Genomic DNA, 16,274 nt, shown 5'->3' with positions numbered 1-16,274 from the left:
TTGCAGAGTATCTGGTGGAAAGAATAAAAAGCGTCAGGTTCCTGGATGTTATTTTAGAGATGTCATCTCTATGTCCTGATGCAGCACATTGATACAAGCACAAAGAAGGTGCATGATCATCTGTACTTTCTGACAAGTTTAAAGAAATTCCGCATGTCATTGAAATCTCCGATAAACTTCTATTTTTGACTATGTGCATCATATCCTAGTATGGAAACACCAATGTATAGAGGTTATATGCAAGAGGCCAATGCAAGAGGTTATAGAATGTGGTGAACTCAGCTAGGTACAGATCTCCCCATTACAGAGGACATCATAAAAGGCAATGTCTTAGGAAGTCAACAGCCATCATTTGGGACCTCATTTGGGCCACACCTTCCTCCAGATTCTGCCAGCCAGGCAGGCAATACAGGAGCTTGAAAAAACCATACCTCAAGTTTCAACAACCTTCCCCTGCCATCAGGTTCTTGAACCACCCTGATGAAAAAAAGCATTGACACTACTTTAGACTATTTGGTTTTGGATTTTGTATTTTCATTTGTTTCATAAAGGCCATCTGGGGTACTGCCTTCTTCCTGCAGCTACAAACAGGCAGGAGACGGAGAAACCTGAAGTCCCACACCACCAGGTTCAAGAGCAGCTACTTCCCTGCAACTTACTGCTGCTGCAAGCAAGTTTCTCATTGTACTTGTGCATATGGCAGTAAATGTGACAACAAACTCGAATATAGACAATAAGGTAAGCATCAAATCTTATTTTGTGGTCGAACCATCCTGTGCGACCCTTTCGATGCATTTACTTTCTCTACTTTGATCTGGAGCTTACTGATTGCTAGGGTGATGGAAATAAAAGCAATCAGGGCTTTAATTGATTCATTAAAGCTGACATCACACAGTGGTGTAGCTAATCAAGTTGCTGTCTTACAATTCCAACAACCCAGATTAAATCTTGACTTCTAGTGCTGTCTGTGTGGATATGGTAATTTCTCCTTGAGACTTGCTGTAATGGGCTGGGTTGATCAGACCCAAACAAGTTGATTGTCTGGGAGATGTGGTAATAAATATATAAGCACAACAGAGCAACTAAAACTAATTTATTATCATAAAATAGAAAGCTCAAATAAACCACACAAAATGCTTTATAGTAAGCCACAAAGAGTTCAGGGCTCACAATTCTTAGTCACCACTTTTTAATGATGTTGTTGGGGGAACTCCAAATTCTGACTCACTCATGAAACTACCCCTGGGTTCCAGGCACAAATCACAATTTCTGGTCCTTGGCTGAAGTCCAATAAATCCAAAGAAGGCATCCCAATACATACAAGTTTCACAAGCGTAGAGAGACGCACAGAAGCAGACAAGCTCTTTGTTATCATGCATTTGCTCAGCTCGGTTTCTTTAATTAAAACAACATGTATTCACTAACACAATGCTCAGCATACCCTTATAAATCAATTAGATATTGTAATGGTCATTTCTTATCCATTAATCCACCAATATTTGGGACATAACATTCCTTTGACTAACAAAAACTTTGTATTACATACAGAGCCAATGAAAATTATTCAACACCTCCCCCCCCCCTTTGGAAAATATCATGTTTTATTGTTTTAAAACTTTTAATCACAGTGGATTTAATTTGGCTTTTTTGACATTGATCAACAGAACCATAGAACATTACAGCACAGAAACAGGCTTTTTGGCCCTTCTTGGCTGTGCTGAACCATTTTTCTGCCTAGTCCCACTGACCTACATTTAGACCATATCCCTCCATACACTTCTCATCCATGTACCTGTCCAAGTTTTTCTTAAATGTTAAAAGTGAGCCTGCATTCACCACTTCATCTGGCAGCTCATACCACACTCCCACTACTCTCTGTGTGAAGAAGCTCCCCCTAATGTTTCCTTTAAACTTTCCCTTTTTCACCCTTAATCCAAGTCCTCTTTCTTTTTCTCCCCTAGTCTCAGTGGAAAAAGCCTGCTTGCATTCACTCTATCTATACCCATCATAATTGTATACACCTCTATCAAATCTCCCCTCACTCTTCTACACTCCAAGGAATAAAGTCCTAACCTATTTAAACTTTCTCTGTAACTCAGTTTCTCAAGTCTTGGCAATATCCTTGTAAACCTTCTCTGCACTCTTTCAACGTTATTAATATCCTTCCTGTAATTCGGTGACCAAAACTGCACATAATACTCCAAATTCGGCCTCACCAATGTCTTATACAACCTCACCATTACATTCCAACTCATACTCAATACTTTGATTTATAAAGCCCAATGTGCCAAAAGCTCTCTTTACAACCCTATCTACTTGTGACACCACTTTTAGGGAATTATGTATCTGTATTTCCAGATCCCTCTGCTCTACTGCACTCCTCAGTGTCCGACCATTTACCTTATATGTTCTACCTTGGTCTGCCCTTCCAAAGTGCAATACCTCACACTTGTCTGCATTAAACTCCACCTGCCATTAGTCAGCCCATTTCTCCAACTGGTCCAAATCCCTCTGCAAGCTTTGAAAACCTTCCTCACTGTGCACTATACATCCAATCTTTGTATCATCAGCAAATTTGCTGATCCAATTTACCACATTATCATCCAGATCATTGATATAGATGACAAATAACAATGAACCCAGCACTGATCCCTGTGGCACACCACTAGTCACAGGCCTCCACTCAGAGAAGCAATCCTCCACTACCACTCTCTGGTTTCTCCCATTGAGCCAATGTCTAATCCAATTTACTACCTCTCCATGTATACCTAGCGACTGAATCTTCCTAACTAGCCTCCCATGCAGGACCTTGTCAGGGGCCTTACTGACGTCCATGTAGACAACATCCACTGCCTTCCCTTCATCCACTTTCCTGGTAACTTCCTCGAAAAACTCTAATAGATTGGTTAAACATGACCTACCATGCACAAAGCCATGTTGACTCCCCTTAATAAGTCCCTGTCTATCCAAATACTTGTAGATCCTATCTCTTAGTACTCCTTCCAATAATTTACCTGCTACTGACATCAAACTTACAGGCCTATAATTTCCCGGATTACTTTTAGAGCCTTTTTTAAACAACAGAACTACATGAGCTATACTCCAATCCCCCGTTACCTGACCCGTGGATATCGACATTTTAAATATTTCTGCCAGGGCCCCTGCAATTTCAACACTAGTCTCTTTCAAGGTCCAAGGCAATACCCTGTCAGGTCCTGGGGATTTATCTACTCTGATTTGCCTCAAGACAGCAAGCACCTCTTCCTCTTTAATCTGTATAGGTTCCATGACCTCACTACTTGTTTGCCTTATTTCCATAGACTCCTTGCCAGTTTCCTGAGTAAATACAGATGCAAAAAACCCATTTAATATCTCTCCCATTTCTTTTGGTTCCATACATAGCCGACCACTCTGATCTTCAAGAGGACCAATTTTATCCCTTACTATCCTTTTGTTCTTAATATACCTTTAGAAGCTCTTAGGATTATCCTTCACCTTGACCGCCAAAGCAACCTCATGTCTTCTTATAGCCCTCCTGATTTCCTTCTTAAATATTTTCTTGCACTTTTTATACTCCTCAAGCACCTTATTTGCTCCCTATTGCCTGTACATGTTATACATCTCTCTCTTCTTCTTTGTCAGATTTCCAATATCCCTCGAAAACCAAGCTTCCTTATTCTTATTCACTTTGCCTTTAATCCTGACAGGAACATAGAAACTCTGCACTTCAAAATTTCTCCTTTGAAGGTTTCCCACTTACCAATCACACCCTTGCCAGAAAACAACCTGTCCCAATCCACGCTTTTTAGATCCTTACAACACACACAAAATGCTGGTGGAGCACAGTAGACCAGGCAGCATCTATAGGGAGAAGTGTTGTTGACGTTTCAGGCTGAGACCCTTCATCCTGACAAAAGGTCTTGGCCTGAAACGTCCACAGTACTTCTCCTTATAGATGCTGCCTGGCCTGCTGTGTTCCACCAGCATTTTGTGTGTGTTGTTTGAATTTCCAGCATCTGCAGATTTCCTCGTGTTTGCTCTTTTTAGATCCTTTCTCATTTCTTCAAATTTGGCCTTTTTCCAGTTTAGTACCTCAACTCAAGGACCAGATCTATCTTTATCCATGACCAATTCGAAACTAATGGCGTTATGATCACTAGTCCCAAAGTGTTCCCCTACACACACTCCCTTCACTTGTCCTAACTCATTTCCTAATAGGAAATCTAATACTGCATCCTCTCTCATTGGTACCTCTATATATTGATTGAGAAAACTTTCCTGGACATATTTTACAAACTGTAACCCATCTAGCCTTTTAACGGTATGGGAGTCCCAATCAATATGTGGAAAATTAAAATCCCCTACTATCGCAACTTTATGTTTCCTGCAGTTGTCTGCTATCTGTCTGCAGATTTGCTCCTCCAATTCTCACTGACTATTGGGTGGTCTATAACACAACCCCATTAATGTGGTCATAACTTTACTGTTTCTCAGCTCCACCCATATGGTCTCAGTAGACAAGCCCTCTAATCTGTCCTGACTGAGCACTGCTGTAACATTTTCCCTGACTAGCAATGCCACCCTCCCCCCCCCCCCACCCACCCTTCATCCCTCTGCCTCCATCACGTCTGAAACATCGGAACCCTGGAACATTAAGCCCTGACCCTCCTGTAGCCAAGTTTCACTACTGGCTATAATGTCATAATACCGCGTGTCAATCCATGCCCTCAGCTCGTCTGTCTTCCCCACAACACTCCTCGCATTGAAATAGACACACCTCAGAAGATTATTACCACCACACACAACCCTTCTATTTCTGATTTTGCATGAACTACTAACATCATTTATTTTCACCCTCACTCCACTACCTGCTTTGGCACTCTGGTTCCCATCCCCCTGCAAATCCAGTTTAAACCCTCCGCAATAGCACCAGCAAACCTCCCTGCAAGGATCTTGGTCCCCCTGTAGTTCAGGTGTAACCCATCTCTCTTGTACAGGTCCCAGAAGAGGTCCCAATGATCCAAAAATCTGAAACCCTGCCCCCTACACCAGTTCCTCAGCTATGTGTTCATCCTCCAGAGCATCCTACACTTACCTCACTGGCACATAGCACAGGTAGGAAAATGACTCTTTCATATCAAAGTGAAAAAAGATCTCTACAAAGTGATCTAAATTAATTACAAATATAAATCAAAATGATTGATTCCATAAATATTCACGCCCCCACCCCCCAAGTCAGTATTTAGTAGATGCACCTTTGGCAGCAATTACAATGGATACAATGGTACATGGATAGGTCTCTATCAGCTTTGCACATCTGAACAATACAAGTTTTCCCCATTCTTCTTTACAAAACTGCTCAAGCTGTATTCGATTGCAATGGAGTCATGATTGAACATCCTTTTTCAAGTTTAGCCAGAAATTCTCAATAGGATTGAGGTCTGAAATCTGACTTAGCCACTGCAGGACATTAACTTTGTTGTTTTTAATCCATTCCTGTGCAGCTTTGGCTTTATGCTTGGGGTCAATATCTTGCTGGAAAACAAATCTTCTCCCAAGTTGCAGTTCTCTTGCAGATTGCATCAGGTTTTCCTCCAAGATTTCCCTGTGTTTTGCTGTATTCATTCAACCTTCTACCTTCAAAACCTTCCAGGGCCTGCTGCAGTGAAGTATCCCCACAGCATGATGCAGCCACCACCATGCTTTAAGGTAGGGATGGTGTTTTTTTTTTAATGATGTGCAGTGCTTGGCTTATGTCAAACATAACATTCAGTCTGATGGCCACACAACTCAATTTTGGTTTCATCAGATCATAGAATCTTCTTCCAGCTGACTACAGTCTTCCACATGCCTTCTGGCAAACTCCAGCTGAGATTACCTGTGAGTTTTTTCAACAGTGGCTTTCTCTTTGCCACTCTGCCATAAAGCTGCAAGTGGTGAAGCACCTGGGCAACAGTTGTTCTATGTGCAGTCTCTCCCATCTCAACCACTGAAGCTTTTTTAGATGCATATCATATTCTTTACTGAGTTAAGTATTGTATGTAATTAGTTTTGCTACAACAAGTGTATGGGACATTGGAAAAAAGTTGAATTTCCCCATGGGGATGAATAAAGTATCTATCTATCTATCTATCTATCTATCCAAAGTTGTCATACGTCTCTTGGTGCCCTCCCTCACTAGTCCCCTTCTTGCACAGTCACTCAGTTTTCGCAGATGGCCTGCCCTAGGCTGATGTACAGCTGTGTCATATTCTTTCCATTTCTTAATGGCTGACTTAACTGTATTCCAAGGGATATTCAGTGACTTTTCAATAATCTTTTTGCAGAGTTGCTTGGAGTGTTTTGTTTTTGTTTTGTAGTTTTTGCCAGGATACTGACTCACCAGCAGTTGGATCTTCCACACACAGGTGTATTTTTACTACAATTCATTGAAACACCTTGTCTGTACACTAGTTATTTGCATTTAACTAATTGTGTGACTTCTAAAACCAATTGGCTGCATCCGTGATGACTTGGTGCATCACATTAAATGGGGTGAGTACTTACGCAATTATTTTGAGTTTTATTTTGTAATTAATTTAGATCAATTTGTAGAGACTTGTTTTCACTTTGGCATGAGATCTGTTGATCAGTATCAAAAAAGCCAAATTAAATCCACTGTGATTCAATGTTGCAAAACAATTTAACATTTAAACTTCGAAGAGGGGTGAATACTTTTTATAGGCACTGTAAATATACTATATAAATATCTGTTTTTCATTTCTCATTTGTTTCTGGGTAAAAGTTGTTAAACAAACTGGAGAGGGTTCTAAACAGAGTTACTTTCAAACTCATCATCAGACCATCTCTTCAACCAAGTAGCAGGAAGCTTCTTTATATGGGAAGCCTGTATTACTTTGGATGTAGTAAAAATGAGAAGAAACATTCTATACAACTTTCAAAGTTGAATTGAAGATTATCTTAGAAGTATTTTTTATCACATTCTACTTAACTAGATTCTTCTGTGTTGCTCAGACAATTCTCTCCAGAGTGGACAGTCCCCAGATTGGAGTTTAACGAACACAAAGCTCTGATAAATAAAACACAAGTTAGCACTTCAATAAAAAAAACTCTCATTAATACTCAGTCTTTTTCTGTTGATGAGTGTCAAGAAAAGCCAAATTAAATCCACTGTGTTTCAATGTTGTAAAACAATAAAACATGAAAACTTCCAAGGGCTCTTGAATACTTTTTTAATAAGCACTCTAACAGCAATAAGCCCGAATCAAAAGAAAGAATCCATTGAACTAATTTGACAGACACTAAGATAGAATCTATCAACCTAGCTCTCAAAGTGACCAGCTGATGTGTAGCCATTAACAGACATCTCACATAAATTGTGCCTCAGATTAAGAAAAAATCTAGCTACTATCAACAAGTACTAGACATTAACAGACCTACAGTTTTTACCTTGTACAGACATGGTACATGCTGCAAGCTCACAAAGAGTAAAATTGACATTTTGAATTGTTCAGACATTCATCCAATATTTTACAAAATTTAATATGAAACACTTGCATGGATTACCTCCTCATGCCTTAATTTCTTCCCATATCCTTGAAGACATATGAATTAATAAGTTAGTTGACCACTGTAAATTACCTCTGTCAGTAATAGTAGAATCTGGAGGAAGTCAATAGGAAGGAGGGAGCAGTAAATTAGAATAAGAGAAATTGGATTCTGGATTCTGGATCAGCACAGACTCTGTGGTCTGAAGAATCTATTTCCATGCTGTATAGTTCTAGTATTAGGAAATATTTTGATTCCCATTTCTCAATTTCAGTATTTTGAAATGATTGATGTACCATCGTACAATTTAAGGTGCACAACAAAGCAATAGCCCTCTCCCTACTTTCTGCTACATCCTGTAATACCTGGTGCATCATTAACTTAGTGTCGTTAGTAAATTTAAATACATGACTAGACTATGTACTGCTTTATCCAAATTATTTATCAGCTCTGAAAGGTTAAGGCAACAGGGAGACAGCACAAATCGCATCCTGCTAACCTAATTATATTCCCAGCACTCTATCCTTAGCTTCCAACCAACACTCTAAGTTTTTCCAAAAGTTTTCCTTGGTTTCATTGACCCTTTTTTAAATTAATATTTGGCTTAGCTTTTACGAGGGGTGATTGATAAGTTTGTGGCCTAGGGTATAAGGGCATGAGGTACACAGCTCTCGTTACATGCACATGCAGGTCAACTCTTTGAATAATTATGCAGAAAGTTTGAAGTTAATAACTTATCTCCTTGTACCTTAGGCCATTAACTTATCAATCACCCCAAGGAGTTATTAACTGATGAGTTATTAACTTCAAACTTTCTGCATAATCACGCAAAGAGTTGAACTGCATGTGCGTGTAACGAAAGCTGTATAACTCATCTCCTTCTACCTTAGACCACAAGCTTATCGATCACCCCTCGTATTTGGCGCATGCACATCAGAACATGAAAACAAACAATGAAATGTGTTGCTCTGCATCAGCAACAAACACAGTCTGAGGATTGTACTGGGAGGAGGTCTGGTGCCAACATAGCGTGCCCACAACTCACTAACCCCAACTGTACATCATTGGAATGTGAGGACACGAGGAGGAAACCAGCATGGTCCCAGGGAGAATGCACAAACTCCTTACCATTGAGAATGAACCGCAACTGGTGAACACTGGCACTGTAGAGTGATTGCACTAACCACTACACTACCGTACTGCCACTATATACAGTAAAAATCTTACTGTATGTTAACTGCTTGCCTCTTATGCAAAATCTTGTTAAATGCCATTTCAGGCTATAGGATATTAAAACAGCTTTATTTTTGAGTAAAATTTAATGAGATTGGAATTAACTTTCTGCCGTTGGTTCTAATTGGGCAATGTAAAGGCTACAGTTGATCTCGCACAGCAGAGCTTCAGTTGTATAATTTAATCTTAAATAGTTTAAGATTAAAAAGAACAGCTTATAATCATATCTGCAGTATTTCCAGTTTTCAAAATGATGTGCTTTAACTGGAATAGAAGTGTAGCAGGGTAGATTTTGGAGATTTAATAACAACTTTACTTTTCCCCAAAAGACTTGCAGAGCAACCAGGTATTAAATCCCCAACATTCTATCTTGGGAAATTGATGAAGAAATATAAATGGATTTTAAAGTTATTTTCTTTTTATGAATTCCACATAAAAATAGGAACAGTACATGTGAAGAAGACAACTGTTATCATGCAAAGAGCAGCAGTGAGAATAAAACAGCTGGTTCTTTTTCTTGTTAATGAGTAGAAATGGAAGGAGAAAATGTCTTTGATTATGGATTTATTTAGACAGATATTGTTTTTAATTATATGCATTTAGCTATAAAATCCACTATTGAAAGATTGATGCATAGTAGTTTTTTAATATAAAAATGTTGTATATTTGGAAATGGTTAATCTTCATTATTTTATCGGGTAATTGTTGAAACATATGATTATTTAACTTCAGAAATCATGCTACCAGACGCAGCTTGAAGGACAGAGCAGAAAATTGTGCAGAGTAGAACATTTAACAAGTAGACATTTTAGGCTAGAAGGCAACACTTGGAATGGATTATGGTGGAGAGAGTTATGGGGCAGAAATAAAGGAGAACAAGTAGGAATAAGACCAGCAACAGTCAATTCATTGCAAGGCTGTTGGAAGCCCCCACCTCTAAACCCACCACTCAACTTCCACTCCCAGAACTTCCTAAACTATTAGATGTTGAACACTGAATGTCCCATATATCTTCTCAAACCCCTGTAACCTACAGAAAATCCTCCTCTGTTTGTTTACCTTCAGACTGTGATGTTGCAAGCTCCAACTTCTATTACCCTTTATTTAGCCCAAATTCCTCCTAATTCCATCACTGGCTGCATTTTTCATGATGCCCTGTATTTTGCTCATGAATCACAGTAGTACTGTCCCTGCATTCCAAGTAACTCCTTTTCAGATTTCACTACACATCTGAAAAGGCAAAAAGGTGTGTTTTTATGTATGGCTTTTCTGACTTCAGGATGTCAAAAATGAAGTGCATTCAAAATGTAACCACTGCTGTAATGTCAAGACCAGAACTATGGCAGCATCTTCCTGATATTGTCACAACCAGGAGAGTTCCTTCGAATAATTTTCAGACTCAGTTTCAACTAAAGCTGTATGATAATGAGATCACCTACATCTTCTTGTGTTAGTACTTGAGAGGACGAGACTGGCATGTCAACCATTGCATGTTCTAATTTCCCTGGTAACCATTCGTTTGCTTTCCAGACACAAAAATTGAGGGCTTTCAATTAATGAACATATTTATCACGGGTTTCTCTACCAGAAACACATCTTATTATTATTTGTAATATTTGCACTTCCTTTCACTTCCTTTAAACTAGCTGTCAATGAAGCGGAACTACAAGAGTTCTCAGATTCAGTCAAAGTCCATACACCTAGCTGAGATTAACAGTTGTTTTCTCTTCACTTATGCTGCTCTTGTTTTTATGAGGACTTCATAAAAGGGAAATAATATTAAAATCCATTTATAACAATTCAACAGTTTCTCAAGATATTACATTTCAATAACTTTTTGGATAGAGTAATCAAATCTTTACAAAATAAGTTGAGGAATTTGGCATTGTTTCCTGTGTCCCTGGAAATAGTGCTCAAAAGGGGTGTGTAAAATAACTCTGACTGCAAACAGCCACACCTACCAAAGCCTTCATTGATGAACTAGGGTTCTGAAAGAGGTAGCAGTAGAGACTGTGAATGCATTAGTAATGATCTTTCAAAAATCATTGGACACTGGCATGGTGCCAGAGGACTGAATAATTGTATATGTCATTCCACTCATTAAGAAATGAGGAAGGCAGTAGAAAGGAAATTATAGACCAGTTAGCCTGACCTCAGTGGTTGGGAAGATGCCGGAGTCAATTATGAAGGATGAGATTAAGGAGTACTTGGTGACATAGGACAATATAAGGCAAAACAGCATGGTTTCCTTATGGGAAAATCTTGTCTGATTAAACTGTTGGAATTCTATGGAGAGATTACAAGTAGGATAAATAAAGGGGATGTAGTGGATGTTATATATTTGGACTTTCAGGAGGCCTTTGACAAGGTGCCACTCATGAGGCTGCTACCAATTAAAAGCCTATGGTATTACAGGGAAGTTACTGGCATGGTTAGAACATTGGCTGCTTGGTAGGTGGCAGCAAGTGGGAATAAAAGGGTCTTTTCCTGGTTGGTTGCCTTTCCTGGTATTCCGCAGTGGTCAGTGTTGGAACTGCTTCTTTTTATGCTGTATATCAATAATTTAGATGATGGAATAGATGGCTTTGTTGCCACGTTTTCAAATGATATGAATATTGAGGGGGGTAAGGTTGAGGAAACAGGTAGGATGCAGAAGGACTTAGACTAATTAGGAGAATGGGCAAGAAAGTGGCAAATAAAATATAATGTTGGAAAATACATGGTCATGCTTTTTGATAGAAGAAATAAATGTGTAAACTATTTTCTAAATGGGGAGAAAATCCAAAAATCTGTGATGCAAAATTACTTGCAAATTCTTGTGCAGAACACTGTAAAGGCTAACTTGCAAATGGAATCAGTGGTGAGGAAGGCAAATGCAATGTTAGATTTCATTTCAAGTGGTCTAGAATACAAGAGCAAGGATGTGATGCTGAAGCTTTATAAGGCACCAGTGAGGCCTCACTTTGAGTATTGTGAACAGTTCTGAGCTCCTCATCTGAGAAAAGATGTGCTGGTATTGGAGATGGTTCAGAGGAGGTTCACAAAGATGATTCCTGGAATGAACAGGTTATCATATGAGAAAAGTTTGATAGCTCCAGGTCTGTACTTGCTGGAATTTAGAAGGATGAGGGCGGATCTAATTGAAACCTTTCAAATCTTGTAAGACCCAGACAGAGCAGATGTGGAAAGGATGGTGGAGTCTAGGACAAGAGGGTGCAGCCTCAGGTTAGAGGGGTGTCCATTTAAACAGAGATGCAGAGAAATGTCTTCAGACAGAGGGTGTTGAATTTATGGAATGTTGTATTTAAGTCAGAGCTTGATAGGTTCTTGATTGGACACAGCATCAAAGATTATAAGAAGAAGGCTGGGAAGTGGGGTTGAGGAGGGGAAAAACGAGGATCAACCCTGATTGAATGGTGGAGCAGACTCAATGGACCAAATGGCCTAGTTCTGCTTCTATGTCTTATGATCTTATTGTCTTATGGTCTTATGAAATGCCCACAGCAAAGCTCAGGGAAATTAAGGGGCAAAACATCATAACAGTTAAGTGCATCAAATTATTTTCCTCAGGAATGTCAAGAGAACTCCTCATGCTGTTTCACATTAGTTTACTTTCAAGCTATCCCTTTTCCCAGAATAATGTTTCACAAAACTATTGCTTCGTTACTGACAGTCGTCTATTCCCTTTGATTGGACATACTGACGAGAACTGGAATTGACAAGCAATTTCTTGTGGTGTGCCTGATAGGGCAGATGAATGAAAAGGAATAGGAATATAAGGAAAAGGAGTGTAAACATTCTGTGTTTCAAAACCCTGGTCAGTATTATCAAGAAATACCAGAAAACTGAAATGAAAAAGCAGTGATTAAACAAGTGAGGATTGTGTCTGAGTGATTCATGTGGTCAAATAGTTTGTAACCCATCAACAAACCAATGTTATTAAAAATAAATACCAGAATATTGCCATGAAAACTTTGGACCAGTGCAGGTTGCCGGAGAACGTCAGGCCCTGACACACCTAAACATCATTGATTTGCTTTAACTAGAACTTGTTAAATAACTGGTTCAGTTGTTAAGATTTCCTTGTATTTCTTTGTTGCATTTGTTCATTGAATGTGGGTTCCTCATGCATTCTGTTTTTAGTTTATTGAGCTTTGATCTTGATATGTGTGGGGTTCCCATGCTATATGCATTATTTAAGTTCGTCACCAGTACTATTCATCATCAAGTCCTGAATTTGGGTTCTGAGTGAATGAATGTTCGGAGCACTCTCATCCTCTTGAGTAAGTACACTCTGAGTCATTTGTTCTTCCCCTGCTATGTTCTTCGACTAAATCTTCATAGTTAATTTCTACCTTCCGACCTCTAGTTTACTCCACATCTGGGTTTATTTGCCTGAAGATCTCTTTATAACAGGACTCAGCCACCATAGATCCATTGTCCTACCAAGGAGAAGCAGTTGGACAGCATGATCTTTGACTCCAGGAGGTACTAACATCATTGCAGAAAGGCTCAGAAACTGATAGGCAAGCTTTACATTCTTCAGGGATGGACTCTGACTGTGAGCATTTGTCTGTGTGTCCTGCTATGTTTGCCCAGAACTTCCGTGAAGGATTAATTAACCTGTCGGCCCCAAAGCGGTACAATTGAGACCCCATATCTTTCTGCAGTTTATTAATTCAGTGTTCTCTAGCGTTCGAGTTAAAACCCACTAAGTTCTCTTGGGCAGATAAAGGTGGTTTATATAATTTCCCTCAATTCAGGAAGGGCCCTTTCATGGGCTATGACCTTATGGAGGAAGGACTCTCCCATGTGTTTTGATATCAATTTATTTTGAAGAGCTGTGAGGAGGGTATTCTTCCACTCTGCCCAGGGTTCAGAGTCAGCCAGCAAACTCCTCAATTTGCATCAGGGGGCTCGATCCATTGCCAACTATTCAGTTGAATTCTGGACCTTGGTAGCAAAGGGCAGGTAGAGCATGAAGGCTTTGGCTGCACTGTTAAATGACCAACTCAAGGACGTTCTAGCAACCAGGGACCTGGAACTTCCAAGATGTATGAACTTGCTTCCAAGATGCCAGCCCGAGTTTCTGAGATATCTGCTGTGGATTATGCGGAGTTGTCGTTTGAAATCCCAAGTTACCTTCTGACTGCTCAGAACTGGACTCTGAGTTGTCTGGAGTTTCTCCAGAATATTCTGACTTACTGGAAGTAATTACCAAAAAGAAAACCTCAAAGTTTCTTTTACGTAGAGACTATGATTGCATTATTGACTTGCTACCAGGTACTTGTCCTCCCCTGGGAAGGCTCTATGCCTTATTCGTTCCCAGGAGACAAACCATGGAGGATATATTAAGGAGACTAGGGCATCTTGATTTATTCGTGCATCCACTTTGCCTGCTGGAGCCGGAATTTTTTTCATATTCAAGAAGGGTGACAGACTGAGACCATGTATTGATTACAGGGTTCTAAATATGTTTACTATTAAGAATGAGTAACCATTCCTTTCTATGAATACAGCACTCAGACTATTACAGGGAGCAAGTCTTTACAAAACTTGATCTCTGGAGTGCCTACAACCTTACCCAGGTTCAATAGGAAGTTGAATGGAAAATGGCCTTGAACACTCCCACTGGACATTATGAGTATGTCCAGTAGGTGGCACTATTCAGCTTAGTGAATGCTCCACTGATCTGTCAAAATTTTATCAACAACCTACTCTGAGATATGCCCAACTGTTTGGGGTTTGCTTATTTGGATGATATTCTTATTTTTTCTCAATAGCTCCAGGAACAAGTCCAACATGTAAGGAGTGCTCTTCAACACCTACTGGAGAATTAACTTTTTGTAAAATTTGAGAAAGGCAAGTTTCACATTCCCAAAATTTCTTTCCTTGGATTTGTCATTTCCAATGGGGATTTACAGATGGACCCTGAGAAGACCCAACCAGTACAGAATTGGCCGCAACCTATGTTGGTGAAATAGCTCCAAAACTCTTTTTGGTTTGCTAATTTCTATCGTCGCTTCTTTCACATCAGTTCTATTGCAGCTCTACTTAGCAACATCACTAAGTGGTCTGAAAGGCCTTTCTATTGGACTCCAGAAGCAGAAGCCGCTACTTTCTGTTACCTTAAGAACAGTTTTACCACAGCACCTGTACATGTTTGCCCTGATCCAGACCTACCTTTTGTGATGGAGTTTTGTTCATCGGAGTAGGAGTCGTGCTCCCTGAATGAACACAAGAAGTTACACCCATGTGGTTTCTTTTCCGAATATCTCTCTCCCACCAAGATGAACAATGACATTGGCAACAGGGAGTTGCTTGCTGTCAACATGGCACTTGAAGAATGGAGACATTAGTTGGAGGAGGCAAAACATACCTTTGTGGTTTGGACTGTTCATAAAACTTAGCTTATATCTAAGGTGCAAAGAGGCTGAACTCCTGTAAGCACATTGGTCATTATTTTTCAATAGGTTTAATTTTATTATAACTTAAGGACCTGGTTTCAAGAATCAGAAACTGGACACTCTCTCTAGATAGTTTGATACACCCAACAAAGAAAAAATATCAGATATCAATCTTCCCAGTTCAAAGCTGGTGGCTCCCATTAAATCTATTTTGTGAAAGGCACAGAAACATTATCAGACCAATCCAGGCAATGGACTTCTATGTTATATATTTCTCTCCATGTTGGTTCATTTCAAGATATTGAATTGGGGGCATGCCTCTAAAATGCTTGGGCACCCGGGAGTTCTGCATACATTACAGCAGGGATGGCCAACCTATGGCACATGCGCCAGAAGTGGCACATTGGATGATTAGAAGTGGTGCATTGCACCCCAGTGATAATAATAAAAAAGTAAGCCTACTCATGAAAAAAGTATTAACCAAAAACCAATTTGTAGAAAAAAGATCTATAACAGGAATTCAGGTAGCTTAGAGCTAGAAATGGGTTTTACAGAGAATTAATCTAAAATTTAGCAATTATTTTTACCAATTTTATTATTTCATGCACATCTTTTGGTGAATGTTATCTTCTTTCACATTAATCTGTTTTCAATTTTAAAAAATGTTCAATGAGTCAAACTAGGAAAGAGGGACTTTGGTTCTGCAGTCGTTTCATAACTGTTCAATACACGTTTGATACTTGTTTGATCCTGAGGCACCAGGCATCTGCCATTTTTCTGAAATAAGCAACCTAGACACTGCTTCAAGGTCTCTTACAACTTTTACCTATTCCCACTCATCCCTGATCTCGTCTTTTGATGAACTTTATCACTAGTCTCCCTCCACCTGGGGGATTAATGTTATTAAGGTTGTGGCTGACTGATTCTCAAAGGCTTTGTCCCTTCCCAAACCTCCCATGGCTTTTGAAGGTGACCGATCTTATGTTACGAAATATCTCCCAGATACACAGCTTTCCCTGGGATATCGCCTCAGACTTTGGCCCACAATTCACTCTAAATCTGGTAGGTCTGTTGTCAGCTCAGTGG

This window comes from Hemitrygon akajei, chromosome 3, assembly GCF_048418815.1.
Source record: "Hemitrygon akajei chromosome 3, sHemAka1.3, whole genome shotgun sequence".
Classification (NCBI taxonomy): Eukaryota; Metazoa; Chordata; class Chondrichthyes; order Myliobatiformes; family Dasyatidae; genus Hemitrygon; species Hemitrygon akajei.
Note: the sequence above shows the minus strand (reverse complement) of the source record.